At 37.0% G+C, this 20,363-nt stretch overlaps 1 protein-coding gene across 2 annotated transcripts in view; it reads right to left on the bottom strand.

Moving 5' to 3' along the window:
• EPS8 (EGFR pathway substrate 8, signaling adaptor) overlaps window positions 1-20,363 on the bottom strand; it is a 194,974-nt gene that overhangs the window by 114,193 nt on the left and 60,418 nt on the right. For both annotated transcript variants that reach the window (XM_086714001.1, XM_086714002.1), the window contains exon 2: window positions 14,861-14,931. The gene's annotated coding sequence lies outside the window, so the exon portion shown is untranslated. The remainder of the gene's footprint in view (window positions 1-14,860; window positions 14,932-20,363) is intronic.

Here is a 20,363-nt window from a genome sequence, read left to right as displayed (position 1 = left end):
TGTATTTGGGAGATGGACCTATGGAAAAGAGGTTAAATAAACCTATGTCAAGAGGTGAAATGTTATGGTCCAAAGAGCCATGGGTTTGAAACCTAAAAGCTTAATTTTTTCCCCTGGCTCTATCATTTAGTATCATATGACCTTAAACAAATCATTAATGTAGGAAATAGAACATAGTTGTAAAAGAATCAGGTTCATGTGCAAAACAGGTACAAACACCAGTGCTATTATTTATAGCTGTATCACTTTGGCCAAGTTACTCCACCAAATCTGTCTGCTTGTCTATGAAATAAAAATAATAGTATCTTCTTCAGAGAGACTGAATGAAACAATGCATAAAAGAGCACAGTGTAATAAAGTGGTTAACTAAGTATTAAATGGTGAGCTTAAAGAACATTGCTATTTCTCTTAGTTTTCTTTACCTTTTAAGTAATCTACCTTAGATGTTGTCTTAGAATAATTTCCTGTGCTCCATGTTGTCTTTATGAGGTCACTGCTTACTTAAGAAAACGGAGTTCCCTCCATATTAAAAAAAGTTTGTTCACAACTAGGTAACCTTCTGTATTTGCCTTTAAAATCCTCTTTCACTTTGGTCAGATAGATAATGTGACCACAGGTCAATGATCTGTGACCCGATTTAGTCAACTAGTCCAAACCTTTTGATATTTTTGACAAACTTCCTAAACTCTTGTTGACATCAACTTGATTGTCAGGTTATCCAGAGGGCCCTTGGAAAATCTTAAAGGATTTGTCTCTCATCTTATGCAAGAGAGATGTTAATATAATTAGGTTTGACATGGGAAAGACTGAAATAAGAAGTGGTGATAAACATTCAGGTTATGTTTTATGGATACATCGTATTAAGATAGGTATTCCAGAAGTCGTACAAAGTTCATAGAAATTTGTCACCACCCTCTATCCAATTATCATCTTAGATTGTTGTATACCATAGAAATAACTAATTTTCCTATCAAATGAACTCTCATCAGAATTTTAACCGTACCAGGGTGCCTGGGTGGCTCAGTTAAGCATCCCACTTCGGCTCAGGTCATGATCTCACAGCTCGTGAGTTTGAGTCCCGCGTCGGGCTCCGTGCTGACAGCTCAGAGTTACTGTTCTGCTCCGACTCTTTCTTAAAAGTGTTTACAATCATCTACTATAAGAATGCTCTATGATGGTATCACTTGAAAAACTCTGACACTATGCCACTGGAATGGGTAAGAATTTCCAGAACTGATGTAGGAGCTGATAGACTCGTAAACCTGTTAACCCAAGAGCAAGCAGAGTAAGAATTAATTATAAGGGACTGAATGGACTGATATGATGATTATAACTTCTGTTTGAAGTAGCACTTGTTCTTTAATGTTGTGTTTTTCCAATTTAAGGAAACCTTTTTCTCTTTCCTTTTGAGCTACTTATAACTCACAGCAATTTGGTAAATTATACTTTTGTAAACAGAATTGAAGCATTTCTCTTTTCTCCCCAACTCATCTCTCCAGAATTTGAGAATTCTTACTGAGTATTCGTATTTTCATGGCAATATAGTTATTTGCATAAGTTCAATAAAAATCGGTCCTCCTTGTAACAGGACACAATTGTAAACATTGCTTATATTAGAAAGGCTTTGACTGGAATGACATATCTGAAAATGATGTGCACAGAATCAGATGTGACTGGACAGCTTCAAGGAACTAAGGTTAGCTTTAAGGAGCCAATGCTTATACAGCTACCCTTCTAAAAACTACCTGGTAGCTTGCTTATAGGATTTCTGCCTAACAGGTGGGTACCCTTACTTCCTAGCCGAATCCAGGAACCTCAGGATACTTGGGGGACCTCAAGAACAGAGGACTTTACTCACATTTATAAGTGTTACAGGCAAAATCTGACAGTGAGTCACTGGCTGAGTCTACAAGCTTCAAGAGCCTTTTGAAAGTCCAATCTATGATTCCTCATTAGAAGTTCCAGCAAAGCAGGGGTGCCTGAGTGGCTCAATCAGTTAAGCAACCAGACTCTTGATCTCAGCTCAAGATTCATGAGATTGAGCCCCACATCAAGCTCTGTGCTGACAGCGTAGAGCCTGCTTTGGATTCTGTCTCCCCTCTCTCTGCCCTTACCTGTGCGCATGCGCGCTCTCTCTCTCTCTCTCTCTCTCTCTCTCTCTCCCTTTCCTCTTTCAAAACAAATAAATAAACTTAAAAAAAGTTTTGGCAAAGCAGACTTTTAAAAAGTATATATGGTCAACCACTATCCTTGCTGCACCGATATGATCAGTCCAAGTTAATGACACTAGACTTATGTGGCAAACAGATTGGTCTTACTTAAATTATCTTTGATAGAAATGAGGGTGACTATAAAGACAAAAATTGTGTTTCAATGGAAAACTACAGCATACCCATGTGGGTGTTAAATTCTAGTCCTCTTCATTGTCTTTAAGGTTTTGTTTTCTACCTACAAAGTAGATGGGATCCTGAATTCTTCTAGTCTCCTCCTCTAGCTACAATTCTCCAAACTAATGTTTCCAATTTACTCCCACCCTTCTGACTTGGAATTACTAAAAATTAAAACTGCCTCTTTCCCAAAGCGCTGCAAGTTGAAGCTGGACAACTTGAGATCAATTTCAGAGAAGTCACCACAACAACTCCTATATGGACAACACTTCCTGCCTACTGCTATGTGGGCCACTCAGAAAGTTCACCAGAACACCTGATGACATCACCAGAGACATTCAAACTACAAACCAGGAAAACCTGCCAGGTTACTACGACCTGCCCTCACCCTATCTGAAGATGCTTTGAGTCGAACATCTATAAATATTCTTGATGACTAACTGCCCTCTGGACTCAAAAACCACGTTCATTGGTTAATGGTTTGTTCTAACCATTAACCATTAACCTTTTCTTTTTCTTTGGTATCCACAGAAATGTCCAGGACTGAGAAACTGGTTCAACAGATAACCTACTAAATCAGTTTCTAGACCTTGGAAGTTCTTGGGGGAAGTTTCAGATAGGGGAACAAACGACACGTTTTAGGACAAGCTAACCCTAAAATATGGAACCTTGGCATATTGGATATTTTAGGGTAAAGGAGTTTGAGAAAATGGAAGAAGCAGGAAGATCACTCTGACCTTCCCTGGCCCTTCTCTCCTGAAATAGGTCATAAAACCCTAGTGTGAGAGATGCCCTCCATTCACCAGGAAGAAAGGAGCATCCTTATCTCTGAAGACAAAGGGACACTGAGAAGAATCAGAACAAACAGGCTTTGCTAAATCTCCTCCAGTTTACTATATTTATCCCATACTCTTTATTCTATCATATTCCTCCATAACTGATCAGTTTTCATCTAACCTAGATAAAAATACTCAGGCCTCCTTTTTCCTTTCTTTGTGAAGGCTCCTATCTCATGAAACCCTCCTATTAAATAAATCTGTATTCTTTTCTCCTATTAATCCTTCTCTGTCAGTTTAATTTACAGATCCAGAGACCATAAGAGAGCTGAGGAAAACTTTTTCCTCCCCTACACTCCACAGATGCTATACTTATACTCTCACCAAAACTGTATGTATATCACTTGTAAAAATCTATCCCAATTTGAAGGAGAAAAAACTTTTTATGCCATTCTTAGTTCAGCAGTGATCATTCACTAAAACCTTAACCTCAAATTTTTCTTGCTGATTTTTCACTTTTTCTTTTAGATCAATAGGATTCATTCTGTTAGCTATCAGCATGGATTTTTTTTTTTATTATGTATGTACAAGACACAAACATGCATAACATTTTTCCTCTAGACCAAAAGAAACATACACCTTGCATTGAGGTTCTCAGTGTCAAGTTCTAACTTAGAAAACTATAATGTAGACCTATTCTACATCTATTAAAAAAAGAAAAGATAGTAGGTTAGGTCTTTTGGTACTCTCAACAATGTCAGTCAAAGAAAGACAGATGTATGTTTTCACTCATATGTGGGACTTGAGACAACTTAATGGAGGACCATGGGGGAAGGGAAGGGGAAAAAGTAGTTTCAGAGAGGGAGGCAAACCATAAGAGACTGTTGAATGCAAAGACTCTTGAATGCAAACTAAGGGTTTATGGGGCAGGAGCAGAGGAGAGGCGAAATGGATGATGGGCATCGAAAAGGACACGTGTTGGGATGAGTACCGGGTGTTGTATGTAAGTGATAAATCATGGGATCTACCAGCAAAACCAAGAGCACACTGTACAAACCGTATGTTAGCTAGCTTGACAATAAATTATTCATGTATATATATATATATATATATATATATATATATGAAGAATATCAGACATGATTCCCTAAATTAACAACCACATCTGTGTATCTTTTTATAAATCTGATACATGTGGTAAAACTTTCTATATACCTGCCTAGATTATTCTAATTACATTTAATCCAAAACCAAAAGTGCCTGTTGACCAACTCCCAAGTTAAAATCATTTTATACTGCAGGGGCATCTCTGTGGTTCAGCTGGTTAAGGGTCCAATTCTTGATTTCAGCTCAGGTCAGGATCTCAAGGTAATGAGACTGAGCCCTGTGTTGGACTACAGGCTAGGTATGGAGCATGCTTAAGATTGTCTCTCTCCCCCAGGCACCTGGGTGGCTCAGTTGGTTAGGCATCCAACTTTGGCTGAGGTAATGATCTCACAGTTTGAGTTCCAGCTCTGCATGGTGCTTGGTCCTTGCTGACAGTGCGGAGCCTGCTTGGGATTCTGTCTCTCTCTCTCTGCCCCCCTTGCTCTCTGCCTCTCCCCCACTCACTCGTGACCTCTCTTCTCAGAATAAACTTAAAAAAAAAAAAAAAAGATTCTCTCTCTCCTTCTTCCTCTGCTCCTCTCCAACATGCACACACACTCTCTCTCTCAAAAAAAAAGATCATTTTATACTGCAGAAGAAAAAACTTACACATTAACTTAGTGCTAACTCTTAACCTCTTCCATCTCAAAGAGGCCACAACTTAATTTTGACTGCAAACACAGAATTCAATTTTAAGGTAACCAATATGTTGACTGTGCTAGTATTAAAGCATTATTTCATTTCTGTAAGGATGCCTGTTGTCATTCTTTCTTAACTTCCTACTGACTTTGAATATTACAGTACTCATTAACAGAAAAGGTGTATGGCTTCATAATAAGGAATCAAAATATCACCCAAGGGTCAGTCAGTCCCTAATGCTCATGAACTTTCAGAACTTGGTGTCAAAATATAATCCTTATCCAAGACTCCTGGGATAAATCGGGCACTTCACATGTATGGTATTGTCTCAAATACCACCAAAAAGTCTCCATCAATTGACTTCGACGTTAGAGAAGGACTCAGATGCTAACAAGGCAGATTTTCTGACTGTCAATAAGTTTTGGCAAAAGCTTTCTATATCTTTAAATACAGAAATTAATTCAAATTAGCAATAATTCTACTTTAAAATTTGGCTGCTATAGCATAATAAGTACATGTTGAATAGGGGGTTACATGGCTCTTTAGATTTTTACATGCATCTTGTAGAAAGACACATACATATGCATAACTCCCACACAAAATTTTCCTGGCTGGTCTTGCTCCATTTTGCAAGGGGGCTTGTTTACAGACAAGCCAGTATCTCCAAGGAACAGATACTGCTTTATTGTTAAAACCTATCAGTCTTCAAGGTTTCCCCCCTCCCAAACTAAAATACCATAAGATGCATTAGAATAATGAGTCTTATATCATTTTGATTCATTTAATAATGAAATAAAATTCAATGTCAAAATAAAAGATCACATAGGCATCCTGTTAGGGAACATAAAAAACATCTACTTTGTTTACTTCGAGGCGAATACTCTTCTGCATTCTATTAGGATACCACTAGCCCAGGGATCCACGCCAATAAATCAGGATAAACCAGCAGATCTTATACTTACCTGCTAGATCTCCAAACCAAGTTCATTCACAGGGACTTCCAGTAATTACAGCAGCAACATGCTTTATCTCTACCACTAGCTTTGCAAAGACTGAAATCACTCTCAGAGGATGTGTGGGCACACACAGTATATAGTTTACATAGCACTTTCACTTACGTTATTAATTCTTTGACTTTTGTCACCTTATCAAAAATTATACAATGGGGTTACACTAGCAACTCTTAGTCACACAGTTCCTTACCCACTACTCGGTACTGACCTTGGACTTCAGACCTGTAGAAATCTCATTACAACAGCCCTGATTCACCAACAAAGAACTGAGAGATGAATGAAGAAAAAAAAATACAAATGAGGGGGGAAATATGAATTTTAAAAATTCATAAGCTCTGTCAATAAACAGTGTCTTAAACATTTGTTGAAATTTGTCTCAGGTGAGTACTGAAGGGGAAGGAGAACTTTTCCTTTGTCCCTTTCCAGGTTCTCCGGCTGGTCTAACAACAAATTGACATAAAACGGATGAACAGGAGAATAACAAAATTAATTCATACATATGGGAGCTCAAAGAAACATGAATTTCAAAGAAATCACCAAAACAAGGAGCTTTTACATCTTTTAGACAAAGAAAAAGTACATTCGTGAGGAAATGACAAGACAAAGGGGTTTGTGCTTGTGGTAGGAAATTAGTAAGGAAGCAGTAACAAGGTTTGTTTATACAAGCTTCTCAGACTTGAATTCCCTCTCTTTGGTAAATAAGGATGCTTTTTACCCTCCAGGTGCAGGGAGGGTACCCTTCACACGGAGAATTTAATTCCTGCTTTCAGAGGGAGAGAAGAAGGTCAGTGTCCTTCTGGCACAGGATGTTTCTTAAGTGACTTTAATCCAAAATAATCGTTATGCCAAAGTGGTATATTCTGGGACAGCCTGTCCTGAACCCATCAGTGTGCTGACTTGCTCATAGAAAATGTAGAATTCTCCCTTTAGGTTGTATTAGAGATATAAACACACACTCTAAATACAGACTGCCCTTCAGGTTAATCTGTATTACAGAAGTACATATACACGCTAAAAGCATACAAGTAGCACAGGTATATGCATAAACATTGAACACCACATAAATCTAATGAAATCACACTTATGTATAAATAAAAGATCAGAAGACTTTAATAGGATGACCAGTGAGGAGTCAGTCAGTTTACATAAAAACTGAATAAATAAAAGGTTTCAGGAAGCAAATTGCCACTTCTTTTCCAATAAGGTGAGAAAGCCTTCGTGGGGAGTTTAATATCCAAAGATAATTTCCCAAAAAAACTGAAGAGCCTGATAAAGCAAGGAGGATTGTTTTCTTTCACATGACAGACAAGTTGAAAAGAATACAAACAGAAAAACATCAAGAAAGAAGAGGGTTCATTACTGTCAAGGATGGCAGAGTGGTGGGTTTTGGGGAGAGGGCTGCGAATTTCATATTCACCTATGGGACAGTCCCTGTGGTTAGCAGGAAAAAACATCTTACAAACAAATCACCTGGAAAAGGCAGCACTGGCTTCGAATTCAAATATGTGCCAAAGTCAGGAAAAGAACTAGAACAAAAGTTCTACAGTAATACGTGCCAGGTGGATTTATGAAAAACAGTCAAGAGGGAAGTGCCAGGTTTTGTCAAAAGCCTGTTTGTCTATACAGTGACAGCAAGGAGTGAAGAAAAATACATATATATGTATATATATGCATACACACATACAGGATGTTTTCGTGCTGGACACATTAGTGATACAGTAGGCATTCCTCAAAACAGTTAAATAGCAATAAGAGGCAGGTTTTGAAGTGACAGTGTATAGCTTTCTCCTTTAATTTATTTGATGCAAGTTGGTGATTAATTATCCTGCCTCTCCTTGCCTCCTGAAAGAAGGAATAAATACTTACAGTAACACTATTATGTAGTGTGTACTATATTAGGTATCAATGAAATTATATAGTCATCCTAGAAGCAGAAATGATTGGAATTTTAATTATTTATTTTTAATTTTTTTAATGTTTATTTTTGAGAGAGAGAGAGCGCGCGCCAATAGGGGACGGGCCGACAGGGAGGGAGACACAGAATCTGAAGCAGGGTCCAGGCGCCAAGCTGTCAGCACAGAGCCCAACATGGGGCTCCAACTCACAAACCATGAGATCGTGACCTGAGCCAAAGTTGGATGTTTAACTGACTGAGCCACCCAGGCACCCCTATAATTTTATTAATGATGTAGAGATAAAAGAGAAAAATCTCTTCAACTGCAACTAATTAAATGGAAAATCATTTTGATTACTGAGTCATGAGTTAAAGAGGACGTATCATAACCAGAACTGAACTAATTTAAACTTTGTTGCATATGTGACTCCTCAGATTTAAATTATTAAATAGATGAGACTGTAATTCAGTATGTGGTATTTTTTCAGGCTTTGAAATTTACTAGCTCTCTTAAATCCTCATTCCACTCAGGAAATCTTATTAATTTGTGTAAAGTTGAGTTATACACAAGTAACTACAGTTTTACTGTTTAAATCTCACAAGGCCTGTGGCATCTGGGGTTCTCATTGTTTTCCCAGCTGATTTAACTTCTAAAGATCTCGGGCTGTACAGAACTGGGTTCGCTACAGGAGCACTGACCCCAAGCAGGAAACTCTCATCATATCCAGTTCGGCCATTAGGCAAAATAGAGCGTGCATGGGTGTATGTGTGTGTCTATCTCCAAATCAACAAATCATTACCCCCAATTCATTGTTTTGCTTGTATTCGCCCCTCCTCATTCTTGTGTTATATTGTAAACCTAATTGAAATACCTTAATTAATGTTTGTAGAAACCTACAGGTTTAAGACAGCTGATCCACTACCACAGTTTATGTACATACAGTAAAGCAAAGTATATGAAATGATGACTCAGTAAAATTAAGCAAAAGTAAGAATTAAGAAAATTAAAAATGAATAAACCTTGTTTCTTTTATCATGATGTTTTTGTCCATTTTCTTCTCTCTCCCCTATTATGCTTCAACAAATGAAGAAAAGTTCACAACTACAGCACAGGATAACAAATCCCCACCCGTTCTGATTGCAATGGACGAGTTTAAAACCGAAATGAGGAAACCCCTGCTGGCTAGCATGAAAGGAAATAATCAACAGATTAAAAGCATTGATGTGGCTAATTCTACTAAATCACTAGTTTTGCATTCTAACTACTTGCTTTTTTTAGTGTGGCCAACTGGTCATAAGAAAACACAGGTGACTTAACCTGGAAGAACCATGCCAACTATAAAACTAAGCAGACTATTCATTCCCATGGTAATAACTCTTAAAACAGACACAGAAGCCAATTCAGAGATTCCATTTTCAAACCAGGCAGCGATTTGGGGGTATATGCATGTATATAATTTAATCAGTGTCCTGTACCAAACTAATAACAGTCCAAGAGATGAAGCTTACAGAAACTACAGCAGTGGCCCTTTTAATTGACTCCTGATGCATGGTAAGGTAATCTGCTCCTCAGGCAAAGAACCACAGAGGATGTTACAAAAGCACCACGACAATAATCAGGAACATCCTCCCAGGTGCTGAGTCATTAATTGAATTTCAAAGGTCAGGCATGTCTCTTCAGGGCACCATATCTACTTTAGGAAAGCACATACCTTTTTGGGTGAAAATTTAAGTCTGATAGTTCTGCTTTACACGTTGAACACAAAAGAACATTACAAATCTAAGACTTTATACTTTCGTTACTGTTTTTTGTACTTAGTTCCTTTAACTGTTTCCCCAAGCTCTGCTTTTGAGCCCTTTGCTTTGCAGGTGGCTCTTCTAAGGGAACGCTGGTTTGTCCACATATACAGATTTATTAGAGTCCTCTTGCCCCAGATCTACAGGGCCTCTTACCAAACATAAAATGGGCCCCAGACTTACAGATCTGACGTAGACCTGGAGAGGTGCCACCCAGATATCCCTTCAAGGAATGATTCCTTGTTCCAGCTGCTGGCTGTACAGTCAGCAGACAGCCTTGAGCAATCAGCCCTTTGAGGGATTGCCTCAGGGGCAGTAAGCTACCAAGTCCAAGGTCATGCCCTTCCCAGGGAGGCCCACGACCAATGAGTGATCAAGGTGGAGGTACAGACATTTGGCCATTTCAGCCCAACGCAGGACAACTTTTAGGCCATTTTTGCTCCGAAACTCATGGTGATGTCAGCAGTCTGCAATTGGTCCTGCAATGTAACCTGACTCCCCGCCCCACTGCCTAATCATGCCATATCTAAGATTTTAAGTAAGCTTTACTGAAAATAGTCATTTCAGAGATACTATTTCCAGAAACAGTTAAAGCACAATATATTTTGATATCAAACTTTGGGAGCAAAATATTTAAGCCGGTAAAAATATGCTAAAAAACACAAAAACATAAAAAGACAAGCCACAGACTAGAATATTTACAAATCATATTTCTTTTAACATTTCTTTCAAGGCAAGTGTACTGGTGACAAATTCCCAGTGCGGTGTTGTCCTTGTTTTGTCTCAGAAGGTCTTTATGTCTCCATTTTTGAAGGATAATTTTCCTGGATACAGAATTCTAGACTGGTGGTTTGGATTTGGTTTTCCTATAACGTTTTTGTTTTGTTTTTAAAGTAGCCTTCATGCCCAGCATGGAGTGCAATGCGGGGCTTGAACTCACAACACTGAGATCAAGACCTGAGCTGCGATCGAGTTAGATGCATCACCGACTGGGCCACCCACGCACTCCATGGTTTTCCCATAACTTTAAGTATTTCACTTTATATTCTTTTCTTGCTTACATGGTTTTTGAGGAGAAGACCAGTGTGATTCCTCTAAAGGTGAGCTACATCATGTTAGCCACTATTAAGAATAAAAGCACAGAGGTGCCTGAGTGGCTCAGTTGGTTAAACATCCAACTTCAGCTCAGGTCATGATCTCCTGGTTCATGGGTTCAAGGCCTGCATTGGGCTCTGGGCTAATGGCACAGAGCCTGCTTCAGATCCTCTGTCTGCCTCTCTCTCTGCTCTCTCACTCTCTCAAAAATAAAAAAAATAAAAAGAATAACAGCACAGCCTTTCCCTTTAGCATTTGATTCCATATTGCCAGTTTAATTTAATTAGTGCACATTCCAAACACTGAGCTAGGTACTTGGAGATGATCAAAAAAATAGAGATTCAATAGGATACACTGGAACTAGGTTGTTCATGTCTACAGGGAGCCTAGAAACTCGGGGACTTTAAGACAGAACATTCTATTTTGTAAAGGAAACTATGAAGTTTTTGAGGGCAGAGACTTTATCTTCATTGTGGCCTAGTACTACTCAACCTTCTTTACATTTGCTTCCTGGTTTACTAAGGAGAATTATAAACTTGATAATGAGACACACTATAAATCTGTATCAGTCTTAGCTGGTCTCTGACTGTGGTGGACGCCACACCATATTCCCCGTAGTGACCACATTCTCAAGTTATAATAGAGCACGCTCCTCCTTGCCTTCACCCCTCCTCAGAAAATAACTACGCTTCCCATATAACTACACAAATACAGACAAACGGCATCACCTCCCTTATCTCCATGTAAATAAGAGAGTCTTTTTTTAAGAAAATCTCTAATTGCACAAAAGGTCTATTAGACGTTAAGTATTGCTTCAAAAATGGATTCACAAATGACAAGTTTACATATGACATTTAAATATTCCATTTACTCATTTCAGAAATACATCTCAGGCAGAAAGTTCAGTCAATATATCTTATGGTATCTTAAAAGCCTGTCTTTATATCATCTGGAAATAAATCCTTTTTGGATAGAATAATCTTGTTACCCCAATTTTTTGTTGATTTAATCAAATCCCCCTGCACAGAATCTTTGTCATCTTGGAAATATTTATTCCCTTTTCAAAAGAGTTTTAAGAGTTAAATTCAGAATATAAAACTTTAAAACAAACTTTTCACCATTTTAAATGTTTCACACACTCAGGTCTTTCTCACCTCATGCAAACCTCACACCAAAGATTCAAAGAGCTAGGGTATTTTCCAAATAGAAACATCTTTTTTTCTGGTATTCTTGCATAAAAAGATTTCACTGCATTTTATGTGTCAGTAATTTCAATCATCCCCAAACTGATAGCAAGAAGCCACCTGATGTGCTGTTATCTAATCCCGACATCTTGTATGCTCACACTCTAAAATGAAAGAAAATAAAGTGTGCCTGTATGCAGGCAAAAGAAAGCTGAATGATTAATTGCTATATATGTCTGTTCTTTAAAATCTGATTTTGTAGCTGAATTTTTTCATCATATCAAAAAAACAGAAACACATACTGAAAAAGGTAAAATTTTTAAGTGGTTAATACTTTTAGTGTATTGTTTCTGCAAAGGTAAACAGTTTAAATAACTGCTTACTTCCAAGGGCTAAGTCTGAAGTGAAACTGTGTATTTCCTAAAACTCTAGTGCTATTCTCAGAAACAGCTCATTAGCTACCAATTAACCCATTTCTGTAAGTCTTTAGTAATCTTACACATGCTGACCTATCTCTAGGCTTGGACCTTCTCATGGTAACGAAGACGAAGGGTGTATCAAAGAATCTGTATCTACACACAATTTCAACAGCAGACTTTTATCAATACTGCATTGTGTCTGGAGCTCACTGGTACAAAACTCCTTTTGGGCTTCATCTCACAACCATGACAATGATGATAAATTGCAGGAAGAGGATGAACCAGCAATGACAATAACTACCTAAGTACAAATTTGTGCTCCATACTGTATTGGGCATTTTCTGTATGCTATCTCAACTCAATCCTTACAATTCTATGATGTCAGTAACACTATACCTACTTTACAACTATAAAATTTGAGGTTCAAGAGACTACATGTCCTAAATTTTACAAGTGTTGGGTGGTGAAAGCTGTGAACAGGCTTTCCTCCTACAGTCTACACACACTATCTAGATAAAAAGGCAATTGGTAAAACCCCTCTACAATTATGTTTCTTTAGACTGGTCAACTACTTTTTTGGGGGAAACCAAAGAAATGACTTTTAGGTGGAACTAAATAAGCCAGTTGTTTAGTAAGTCACAAACAACATTTCTTAAAAATACAAAAGAATATGACTGGCAATTGTATTAAGAGAGCACAAAAGTAGTTGCTAGATGACTCAGCCAAGCAATAAATTAGAGGTTAGAGCAAGAGAATTAAAACTGTTGAAACCGGATTGAAGATTAAAAGACAGGTGGCTGATGGCTGTGAGGGACCTTGAACACCGCCCCCGCAGTCACTCAACAAGGAACTGAGTAAGTACATTGTATGAGAAAAATCTAACATTTTCTTCTGGACTAAGACACAGAGAGAGTCAGCAACTGCAATGTTAGACACAAGATAACCAAATCATCTAGCTACAGCAACAGCCACTGCACTAGAATCCATAATATCTGAAGACAGAGTGCAGGAAGACGGTTAATTTTACTACCATCTGACCGGTATTTCTCTCCCAAGATATAAGGAAATACTCTTAAAACATAGTTACTAGGAAGAAATATCGTAACCACAATTGCTAAATAGTATCCTGGCACCTTTAAAAAGCTTCAGGATACAATTTGGGACACCCAGAATGAAAGGTTATGTGCAAATCCTAAGCCCAAAAAGAGATAAAGACATGACGTGTGCCGGGTGAGTTGAAGAAAAACAAGAGAAATAAAGGAAGTTAAGAAGACAAACAAAACAAACAAATTTATGAAGCTAAAAGAAACACCCACTCAGTATTACTCAAGCAAGCCTCAGATCACCTACACCAGGGTATCCAGATGAATGGCTAAAACCCCAAGGAAGAGAAAAATCAGAACTAGATTTTTTCCCCCACATCAAGAATGTAAAATACAGAATATAAAAATATTGAAAATAATGTGTACAGGTTTTTAATAGAAAATGCATTTAAATATTGAGATATAATTTGCATACCATAAAACTCACCCTTTAAAAAAAATTTTTTTTTAACGTTTATTTATTTTTGAGACAGAGAGAGACAGCATGAACGGGGGAGGGTCAGGGAGAGAGGGAGACACAGAATCTGAAACAGGTTCCAGGCTGTGAGCCATCAGCACAGAGCCTGACGCGGGGCTTGAACTCACGAACCTTGAGATCATGACCTGAGCCGAAGTCGGACGCTTAACCAACTGAGCCACCCAGGCACCCCAAAACTCACCCTTTCAAAGTGAACAATTCAGTACATCTGAACTATTATTAATAATACTTTGTTTCACACACACACACACAAAGAAAATGCATTTAGTAATCCACAGATTAACAATTCCTTCAAAAACATCCCAGTAAATAAAGAAATTTTTAATTCTAAAAATGCCAGTACTTTCAAAGCCACCCAAGTGGTTTTGTTTTCCTCTGCTGCTTCTTCCTCCTCTTACTTTCCCCTCTTCTTTTTGTGCTTGCCAGTTTTCTCAGAAATAATATAGAAGACGGCACGGTCTTCCTACCGTTCCGCTGCTAGTAGGCTACAGTAACATCCAAAAATTTCACACTCAGAAAGATTCTATGCATATAACTGTTAAGACCCATTGAACTTACTGACAGTTGACAGTTTTAATACCTCTACCTAACATTTTTCTTAATGAAACACTTACATATCCATGATCTCAATTTATTTTCAAAACATGTAATCTGGAAGGTAAGCCGAGTCAACAGTCCCACCATCCCTTTTAAAAACAGGCAAACTGACACAAAGAAGTCAAGTAAGCAGGGCACCACACCAAGGGCCCCTGCAGCAGGACTGGGCACGAAGGCAGGGGCAAGCCCTAGATGCAGCCCGGGACTCTCAGGCTCACACTCAGCACTTCATGTGTAACTGTAGTGTTTCTCAGAGTACATGCAAATGTCAAAATTTCCTGAGAAACAGCCGACAGCTTGAAATACACTCATCTCTCTACAAGTGGACTCACCTCAAAAATGAAAATATGCTCCAATTCTCATTTTTCCACTTCAGTCCAATGAGAGCTGTGTTAAAGATGACCTGTACATAGAAATAAGTGAATACAAATTAAATTCCACTTTGAAGCACAGTATGAAAGCAGCAGTCGTTTTTGCGTAAAACAGGTATGTTCTCTTTTAAATTTTTTGTTCTCTTTATGTAGTGAAAAATTATATGGATGGAAAAGATAAAAAAGAAAGAAATAATAAGGGATCAAATATTGGGATGGGCATATTAACACGCCCTCTGATTTAGTCCTGCATTGCAGTAACTCTGAGAAGTACTAACTTCCAAACAAACTACAATTCTAAGACTTATTACACTAGGATTTGAATGGACCAAATGCCTCAGAGGTACTTTATTTTGCAACTTTTAACATTTTCCTAGCAGTTTACAAACTATATGTAGATTAGGCATATTCAATTTTTTCCTATATATAGTTGGACCTATATATTCAGCTCAAGGTCTATAAACAAACATTTAAAATGCACACCCCAACATTGTAAGGGCATGTTATCAAATGACTTATATCCGTGTAACTGATAATATCGCGGATATTAATCTCACTGATAATAACTGATATATAATAATATATATCTTCAACAGGTACCTATCCATCAGATATTTAACCAATCCATATGTGTGAAAAAAAATTTTAAGTTAAATAATAAGACATGGGACACCTGGGTGGCTCAGGCGGTTAGGTGTCTGACTATGCCTCAAGTCATGACCTCACAGTCCTTGGGTTTGAGCCCCCTGTTAGGCTCTGTGCTGACAGCTCAGAGCCTGGAGCCTGCTTTGGATTCTGTGTCTCCCTCTCTCTGCACCTCCCCCGCTCACGCTCTGTCTCTTTCTTTCTCTCTCAAAAACAACTAAAAACATTTTTTAAGTTAAATAAGACAGAGAGTTCGTGCTGTAAATAAAAAACAATCAGTAATACCATATAATGTTCAAGAACTATAATAATTCAAGTATGGACTTTCTTGACATGTGACTCTAAGAGCAATGAAAACGGACTTTGGAGTACAGGAGTTCGAACAGAAATCCCAACTCTGTATCAGCATGGAAACACTGAAGATCAGCACCTCATTCTTCTGTTCATATCCTAATATAATATAATCTCACTTGCCTAGAGGCCACACATAAATGACAACCTCAACAATGTCAAAGAGTAAATTAAAAAGTTACATGGCTAGTGAAATAGATGCCACATCATCTACGTGCTAAATTTCTGCATTTGACTCTGAGAAGATGCCCTGAAGCTCAGTTTAGATCTTTTAAAATCTTATTGTAGAAAAAGTTCTAATGAACTTGGTAGTCAAATCAATCCACAGCAGGGAGAAGCATTGATCAGAAGCATTAAATCTGAATTTGGGGAGCTAGGACTGCTAGAGGTTAACAGAAAGAAACAACAGCAGAAAGAAATTGGTAGATTGTAATGAGAGATTATGACACAATGGGAAGAAAAACTGTATAAGGCATCCTTAGAATATTTGACATAGAACCCATGCATACATTAATTTCAAGGATACACTATATTACGATCCAAATAAATAGTATGCATAGTAATAAGTAACATTCTGTTTAAGAAGACTAAAAAGGACTTGATACTTAGAAGAAAAATTACCAACTTAACAGTTTAAAAATAAATAAAATTCTAATATTTACAGAATTATATATACAGAATTATAATATACTTCAGTATTAACTCTGAAGTATATAGCTAGGAAATGCACTTATTTTGAACTTGGAAAGCATATTATTAGGCAAACCTGATAAATGAAATGTTAATGTAGTTAAATGAGCAAATATTAGGGACTTAGGCCTCATAACTAAAACCAAGCACTATATTAAACAGTCTCTCCCCTCATAAGGTTCACAGTTCAGTAGAAAACACCACCATATATATAATTAAATTTTAATACTATTTAGATGTGTAACAGAGGTATAAGCAAGAGACATATAATATTTGGTTGTTTCTCTTTTTATGATGTTACCAACGTGCAACATTATTGCACATTGATGTGCAATGCCTAGACACTTTAATTCAGTAAGGGTCATAAGTGTGACTTCAAGAAGGCTGGAATATTTAAAATGGATGAGAAAAAAAATATTTCAAAGGTAAAACTATGACATGGATTAAAGATAAGTATCAGAAATTCCCTCCCTCCTTTCCACTATAATAGCAAAGAAAACTATTGACAAGAGGATCAGTTAATATTTACTGAGAATTTATTGTGTTCGCAGCTATAAGGGCCTAACATGTATGAACACATTCAGTTCTCAACAACAACCCGATGATGAAGGCTCTATTATTATCCTGTTTTAAAATTAAGAAAATGGAGGCATGCAGACTGTAAATAACTTGCCCAAAGTTACACCAGTAAGTAAAGAACCAAAATTAAAATACAGGAAATTTGGCTTCAGAATCCATGCTTTTCATCACTGCATACCTAAGAGTGTACTAAACACATAAAGATATACTCTCTTATAGAAGGTGTACTTCTCAAAGTACCACACATTGTTTGCTTTAAAAAGAGCTACTATCGGGGCACCTAGGTGGCTCAGTTACTTCAGCAACTGACTTTTGCTTTTGGCTCAAGATCTCAAGTTTGTGAGTTCAAGGCCCACATCAGGCTCTGTGCTGACAGAGCAGAGCCTGCTTGGGATTCTCTCTATCCCTCTCTCTCTCTCTGCTCCCTCCCCTGCTCACTCTAGCTCGTGCATGCTCTCTCTCTCAAAATAAATAAATAAACATTTTTTAAAAACAGCTATAATCATTAACACTTTCATATTCCTTCAAAACCAATTTTCCATTTTTGCTAGTTTATCAATTCATGTTTAGGATTTGGTTCTATAACTATTCTATATTCTCCAGATGCTTTGCTTAAATATGTCAAAATTTCCCCAATGACTCCTACTATCACAAATTCTGAAATTTACTAGGAATTTATCCAAAGGATACAGGAGTGCTGATTCATAGGGGCACATGTACCCCAACGTTTATAGCAGTGCTATCAACAACAGACAAATTATGGAAAGAGCCTAAATGCCCATCAACTGATGAATGGATAAAGAAGATGTGGTATATATATACAATGGAGTACTACTTGGCAATGGGAATGAATCTTACATTTGCAGCAACATGGATGGAACTGGAGGGTATGATGCTAAGTGAAATAAGTCAGTCAGAGAAAGATACCATGTTTTCACTCATGTGGAATTTGAGAAGCTGAACAGAAGACCATGGGGCAAGAGGAGGAGAAAAAGATAGTTTCAAACAGAGAGGGAGGCAAACCATAAGAGACTCTTAAATACAGAGAACAAACTGAGGGTTAATGGTGGGGCGAGGAGGAAAACAGGTGATGGGCATTGAGGAGGGTACTTGTTGGGATGAGCGCTGGATATTGTATATAAACGATGAATCATGGGAATCTACTCCTGAAGCCAAGAGCACACTGTAAACACTTTATGTTAGCTAACTTGGCAATAAATTATATTTAAAAATAAAAATAAAAAAATAAATCTTTTAAATTAAAAAAATAAAAATGAAAATTCAGAAAGGAATAAAGAATGAAGCATTTATCCAAACTCTTTCATATAAACTATACAATTAGCTAAACAAATAGTACATGAGGGGGAGTTTTTCTTTGTAGACTCATTCCAGATAATAAATCAATATAAAGCGGCAATTAAAATATCATCCTGTGCAACTCCTAATGAATTCAAGTATGGAGGCAAAACAGCTACTAGTATCAAAAAAAGAAAAACCACCACATATGTCTCCTGAGAGAAGAAATACCATTCATGTATTAGGAAGTGAGGAGGATGGGGAGAACAAAGGGAGGAAAAGAAAGAGAAGCGGAGGTGAGAGACAGGGAGAAAGAAAGGAAGGAAGGAAAGAAGGAAGGAAATCTGAATTTGATTAAGTCTCTAGACTCTACCACTTTATAAAAAACACACAGGAGATAAGGACATGTTAAACTATGCCACCAAGACCCCATCAGCAATATGTAGCAAAGTACATATTAATAAGAATAAAGGACACCATTTGGACCCTGACTCAAACAAATGCAAAAAGAAGCCTTATGAGAAACCATTGGCAAATTGAACATTAATTATTTAGTAATATTTAGAATTAACTTTAAGTTTCAGGTATGATAATTAAATTATGGTTACTACATTTTAAAGTGTTTTTATCTTTTAGAATACCATACTGAAATATTTACAAATAAAATGGTATATCTGACACCTGCTTAGTTTCACACAGAAGAGAAAAAATGGAAATGGGGCAGATCAGTGAACCAAGATTAGCCCAGAGTTAGTAACTGCTGAAGCTCGATGATGGCTACCTAGGAGTTCATTATACTAGTTTGTCTACCTTGTATATTTGAAGGTTTCCAAAATACAATTTTTTTAAATAGGAGGTATACAGCACCTTAAACAAATGGTACTTCAAATATTATAACAGAAGTACTTTTAAGAATTTAAAACTTCACTACATGTTTGTATGAGAAAAAAATGTTTTAACAAAATAGTAACACTAATGTCTCAACTAGTAGGTATTTTTCTCAACTTTTAGCTAAAATGTTATGCTTTGTTTATAAGTAAGTAATGGTTGATCTCTTTATTAAGTACAGCTAGTATGCTGAAAACAGCTGAAACAGTTGAAAATGGAAAAGCAGTAACTTTAAAAACATAAATATAAGCAAACTGCCAGACTTTAGATTTTTTTTTACTTCCAAAGTTTTTTGTTCACTTTGTCTGGCACTAGAAAGACTCAGGTTGAGGTAGAGGGGTGCATAGAGTTTGGCTCAAATTCTTCAAGTTTGGATAACAAATGTGTAAAATTTAAATTATTGTATGATGAATCCTGTTAAGTGAGAAACAGTTGTATTCAACACAAAAAGGTGAAAAGTACAAAGGCTTTGAAATTCAGTTTTTGTTCCATCACTTATTAGTTTCACATCATTTCAGGCAAGTTTTAGTGCCTTCATCTGCAAAATGAGAAAAATAATTTCTTCCACATAATGATATGATACAGGGATTTGATTATACTATGATATAAATTATAAATACATATTCAATGTATTTTAATATTTTATATAAACTACAGAAGTGTGTGCACACACACACACAGTTTCCTAGCATTGTTCCATTAGATAGTGTTTCACAGTAGCTAATATTCCAATTGTCAACATCCAATCATTATTCTACCAGTTAACAGTATTGTTATGCTACCTGATATTACACTCACTTCTTCCCAAATGCCAACAATATTTCCCGTGGGCATAAATAATAATTTGGAAAACACATACACTGATGAACTAAGAAACCCCTTTATACACTGAAGCTACGGGTGTTCTTTATGAAATCAGCAGGCCAAGAATTTGCCTATAACTTCTATTTACTTAAGTTGGATAGATTTTGGATAAATAATAGTATTTGAAAAGTTTAAAGGCAGGCTGCTTTCA

The sequence above is a fragment of the Puma concolor genome, chromosome B4 (assembly GCF_028749965.1).
Source record: "Puma concolor isolate L17-30 chromosome B4, mPumCon1.1.hap2, whole genome shotgun sequence".
NCBI lineage: Eukaryota > Metazoa > Chordata > Mammalia > Carnivora > Felidae > Puma > Puma concolor.
Note: the sequence above shows the minus strand (reverse complement) of the source record. Positions and strands in the feature narration are given on the sequence as shown.